Source organism: Ctenopharyngodon idella, chromosome 12 (assembly GCF_019924925.1).
Source record: "Ctenopharyngodon idella isolate HZGC_01 chromosome 12, HZGC01, whole genome shotgun sequence".
NCBI classification, from domain to species: Eukaryota; Metazoa; Chordata; class Actinopteri; order Cypriniformes; family Xenocyprididae; genus Ctenopharyngodon; species Ctenopharyngodon idella.
The window spans coordinates 18,600,167-18,606,166 of record NC_067231.1 but is presented as its reverse complement, the minus strand read 5'-3'; positions in this window follow the sequence as shown (position 1 = coordinate 18,606,166).

The window sequence follows — 6,000 nt, the reverse complement described above, 5'->3', positions numbered from 1 at the left end:
GTGTCCTGCTCTGCTTCATACTACAATAACGTTAATAATCGCATCCATGAACATGATTTCTTCCCGAGTCCTATCCGTATTCTTTTGCACCGTCCGTTGAGGTGAAGACCACATGTCCCAAGATTCTGCGCTCAAACTTGGCGTCATCAAGCTACGCCTTTGTTTTGAATAGGCCTCTAGCGACCTCTAGCGGACAAAATTTTTACATATTGCACCTTTAAGGCAAGTCTGCCCTATATTTGTAACTCTTCCAAGCAGCTATTTCCAGTCGTCCTAGCATAGCATATCTGCTTGAAAAAATTATTGGTCAAGATTACGTTCAAATAGCACATAGCAAATATGTTATATAATAAGGATATAATCTGACAACAATGGTCTCATAAATTCTAGCTACTTCATTTGTGACCATTGCAAAGCCTTTTTCAAAAAAGTAATTGGCCCTTAACTGTTAGGTGGGACTACAGTCACTATTTTTAGATTTGGAATGCACACGGGCTAATTTCGAGCTACAGGCAAAACAATTGAAAAATGTCAATTTCGAAATTGAGGTTTTCACAAAAATGAGTTCATTAAGCCCTTGTCTAGTGATCCCAATGCTCCAAATAGCAATTAAACATCTAAAACTTTCTTTATTTGTACGTTTTCTGAGAGGAGTACCTTTCATTTCACCATGAAAAATGCTGTATTTCTCTACCCGCATCTCGACTATTAGTGCTTCCCCTCAGCACAAGTTTAATATCGTTGTAAAGCACAGCATTCCAACTTTGTGAATATTCATAGCGAATTCTCGATGGTGTGCGTCTGAACCAATGAAATGTAGATGATTTTGTTTTGGAACCTTCAGAAACTTTAACTTGATTTTTCTCAAAATTGACTTTGTGACTCTATCGACTTCAAACAGGTGTAGCTCAGTCTTTTTTTTTTTTGTCAGATTCCAACAAATCATACATCATTTTGGAGGTTTTTTTAATAGAGAATGTGAGAATAACAATACCTAATTTTTGAAAATGTGCTCATTGCAACTCATTTTGCCTGCATGGGTCACATGTTTGAATGGCCCATCTCCTGCCCTTATAATGTTTCAGAATTTTGCTTCTTGGACAAATTTTTCCTTAAAGTCAGCATAAAATTAAAATGAATCTATTTTCTAAATGCATGCTATTGCTCTTATCGCGAACGATTCATGCATGCATGTTTTATTTATTTTTTTTAATTAAAATTTTTAATCAAAATGCCTGTAAAACTGTAAAAAACTACAAAAAATCTATAAAACTACAGACTTCTCTCTAGTGACGTATGCCGGATTTCTCCAATCATTTATTCAGCTTAATCCCTGCCCTATCATACTACAAGCTTGCATTTAAATCTGCCATTATCCAATCAACAACCACATTGAACCAAGTCCCTGCCCTGCATTATTTTTTCTTTTTCAATAATCCATTCACTCAGATGTCACAGTATGGAAGAAAAGATCTGTCGTTACTTCCATTTCATTGTGACTAAATCTCTGTGTAAATATGTTTTCAGTTCTAAAGGTTACAATTGTAATTATTCTGATTACAGCTTCATCTCCTTAACTCGAAATGTCTGTTTCTAGTTTCCTCTGTTTCCATAAAGACATTTATTGTGGGTTGTCATGTACAATATATATGAGGAAAAAAGGTCATGGTTTGCAAATGTAACAATCACAAAGCCCAAGTGATTCTCTGTGCTCTTAAAGTGGAGTGTTTCATCTGTAGAGTTGCTTTTTTAGGGGTGCTTTAAGGAGGACAGTCTTCAGGGAGCTGAGGTTAGAGAGCTTAATGCAGGAATGGATGAACATCTCACACACACTCATGTACTAATGCACTTTATTTTCTCTCTCTTCATTGAAAACAGAAGAATCCAGTGTTGTCTTGGTGAATCAACAAATCCACCACCACAAGATGACATTTGCAAATGTTCTTCACCTTTTAAAGACATTGCGATGTGTAACATGTCCACGCTTATGGTTCAGTTGTATGTGCAACAGTCTGCAAAAACTGAAAGCTTTTATTGTTTAGATCTCCTGCTAAGATGAACGACTAATAAAATCCAATCCGATGAGGCCGTTTGGTGCCGGGATGTCAACTGGGCTGGTTTTGTTCTCACGAATCCGCTAAGTGAGGATGAAGGTCTTGGGTTAGACAAAGGTGAGAAAAGCAAAGAGAAGAAATGTCCGTACGCCACTTGATTTCATTAGGAACATTTAGGCATGGCCCCAACCCAAGCTGAGGCTGTGGGACTGTGAACTATTATTCAAGTTCCACACAGGACCAATTGCACAATGTACATTGCTTTTGGCCATGCAGACCCCCCAGAGAAAGTGTGATTGATGAGGCCTTGCATGTGTGTATAATAGTTAGGATGTGCGTGTGTGGATGATTTCTGACATCCTACGTACGCGTGCCCTTATATACGTTTGCCTGTCTTTTGCGTGTGCTCCTTTGTCTCTCGCTGTAGTTGCAAGGAACTGGGCTGAACTTGATCCCAACTGGGTTATTTCACGATATGTATCTGTTGGCTGGTGTTTGGCCTCCGAACAATTATCAGAACTCTGTAAATAGCAGTCGGCAGAGTTGGAACAAGGAAACGGCCTTGACACAATCTGCACCATCGCTCATTTCACTAATGGTTTCCTAAAATGGCTCAGATCGGTTTCTCTGTGATGCATTGCCGTTTCCGTTTCAGAGCCTCGGATATGATGAATGGCAGGGAGCAAAAGATGTTTCATACTCTGTTAATAAGACAAGTTTTCAGATGGGTCTCGAGAAGCTTGTTGTGTGATGAAGTGCAGCATGTGAGGAGGTTTTCTATCAGCACTTACGATTTATGTTCGACTCATGTTCTCTGGTTACGTCATGTCTCGCGTCCCTGGTGATTGAGGATGTAACTGCAAAGGAATTTGCTTATGATAAAAGTGCTTTCATATGTCCTCCCTGTGTTAAGTGGTTTGGCTTTTGTCAATATTATGCTTTTTTAACTGCTTCCAGTGGGAAGAGTGCCCTGTTTAAGTCTACATTTGGCAGAAAATAGAATAAAATTAATATAATAATACACAGTACTGTAAAAGTTATATGAATCTAATTTTGTGGATATCTTGCACTTGATTCTTATCACAGTGTGTTGCTATTTGAGAAAACTTAAGTTCAAAAATTAAACATTTATGCATTTGGCAGCAGTGTTACTCTAGTCTTAAATTTGGTCCCACTTTATATTAGGTGGCCTTAACCACTGTGTACTTGAATCAAAAAAATAAGTACAATGTACTTATTGTGTTCATATTGTATTGCAATAACACTTTTGCTGCTATTGAGGTGGGATACTTTCACCATATGTCCCTTAAACCTACTCATACCACCAAACCTGTCCCTAACCTTACCCGTATTAGGGATAGGTTGGGTGGTATGAGTAGGTTTAAGGGTAGGTTAAGGTGTAAGTGTATAAATGTAATTACCAAAATTAATTACAGATGTAATTACATGCACAGATTTTTTAAAATATAAGTACAATGTAAAAACATGTATGTACACAATAAGTGCATTGTATCAAATGATTAATTTAAATGTAAGTACATAGTAGTTAAAGGATTAGTTAACTTCAGAATTAAAATTTCCTGATTTTTTTTTAAAAATGACCGATCTTTTCGCTAGATAAGACCCTTATTCCTCGTCTGGGATTGTGTAGAGCCCTTTGAAGCTGCACTGAAACTGCAATTTGGACCTTCCACCCGTTGTACCCCAGTGAAGTCCACTATATGGAGAAAAATCCTGGAATGATTTCCTCAAAAACCTTATTTTCTTTTCGACTGAAGAAAGAAAGACATGAACATCTTGGATGACATGGGGGTGAGTAAATTATCAGGAAATTTTCATTCAGAAGTGAACTAATCCTTTATGGCCACCTAATATACAGTGGGACCTTACATTTTAATATAGTTTTTATTTCTATTTTATTTTAAATTTTTATTTTTGTTTTTAATATTCTTTTAAATTTTCTGTCATTATTAGTTTTAATTTAGTTTTAGTAATTGTTTTCAGATTTTAGGTTGTAGTATGTTAGGGCTGCCAAAGTTAATGTTTTTTGTCCATATCCATGGAATTGAATGCCTGACCTTGGCATTGCAGCACATGCTCTACCAGTTGAGGATATGCACACATAACCATTTTTACTACATTAAACACCAATGTTCTGTGGTAGTTAAACAAATCAGTAGTATAGCACTGTTCAATCCTGACAGTGTCCCCTCTGTCTTTACCTTTCTGCACTGTGGTGGTCTTAGGGTCTGACAGCTCTCAGAGGAAGCCTTGGCCCTACTGGCAGCCCTGGCCACACTGTGGGAAAATGTCAGAATGTTATTGTAAGCACGATGAATTGCTCCTGACGCATTTGTTTATACACTTGCTCGAATAATGGGAACATTAAATATTTGGCCCAAAATAATAATAATCCATTTCCTCCCTGAAAAAACCTAATCATATGAATATGAAAAAAGCAAACAGTCCGTTGAATTACTTTATTTGTGCAAAGTTGATAACGATCAGCCGGCACACCACTTTATTTGCAAACATTCCCTCCAGTTTGTGTACTGTATCTGGCTCCACTGGTCTCTGGACCTTTTGGCCACTGTCAGGCTTCACGGTTTGCAGATTTGGGCCATAAATGTCAAATGAGCAATGCGGTTTTTGGGTGCCAGTGGCACTGTCGGAAATGAAGAGGCTCAATTGCAATGGAACCAAATTTGAAGGCCATATTATGTCAGCAGCATCCACAGAAGCCAAGGCTGACACAATAAAGGGGTTACTCACCCAAAAACCAAACCAACAGTTTTTGTCCACACAATGAAAGTCAAAACAACATTGGACCCTACTGACTTTCATTTATCAAAATATCTTCAGTGTTTCACAGAAGAAAAAGTCATATAGGTTTGGAACGACATGATTTGAGTAAATGAATTTTCATTTTTAGGTGAACTATCCCTTTAAGAGCTGTCCTTCACTTTTGCTCATCTTGGGTTTCTCTTGTATGCAACATAGATTTCAATTGAGATCATATGTTCAGACTTCATCTAGCATTATACACTAGCGCCAGTCAAACGTAGCAGTTAAATTCCTGTGAGATCTCACACTTGTATAAAGAATGCTCTGTAAACATCACACGCATGTGGAGATCTGCCATGTGTAAAGTGCATGTTAACTTTGCGTGAGTGACACATGACAGAGTGGTTTAAACATGGAGATCAAGGTTATTGACCTTTTTGTTTAGTCCTTGCTGTTGTTTCTGAAGATTTTTTGTATTAGGTCGAGTGGTTGTGTTTTTGCTTACAACTGATTGGCACATCACGGGACTTGTGTGTGTGTGCATGTGTGTTTGAGAGTGAGAGCAAGGCTCTTTAATTTGAAATCTTGAGGTTTGGCTGGCAGGCTGGTGGATGTCTGATCTTCCAGCTAAGCAGCGTTGATGAAGTCATATAGAGGGAGGGGTGCAGTGGAATGTCCTGGGCCTGGAGCTGTGAGCGTGACTTTCATCACTCCCTCTCGCACTTTAAACATACAAACAAACAAACTTCACACATTCCATCTACTTAATGTGTTTGAGATGGGGTAAACTGGCATTCTTCAATCAGTTTCTCTTTTGAAATAGTGAATCAAACTTTAGCAGTACTCTCTAATATCTTACACTACCGTTCAAAAGAAGATTTTTTAAATTTTTTTTGAAAGAAGCCTCTTTATTTGATCAGAAATACAGTAAAAACAGTAATATGGTCGAATATTATTACTGTTTAAAATAAATTTAATATATTTTAAGATGTAATGGCAAAGCTGAATTTTCAGCAGCAATTTCTCCAGGCTTGATCCAGGCACATGATCCTTCAGAAATCCTTCTATTATGCTGGCTTTGTGCATGATTATCAATGTTAAAAACAGTTAATATTTTTGGAAACCATGATACTTTTTCCAGGATCCTTTAATGAATAGAAAG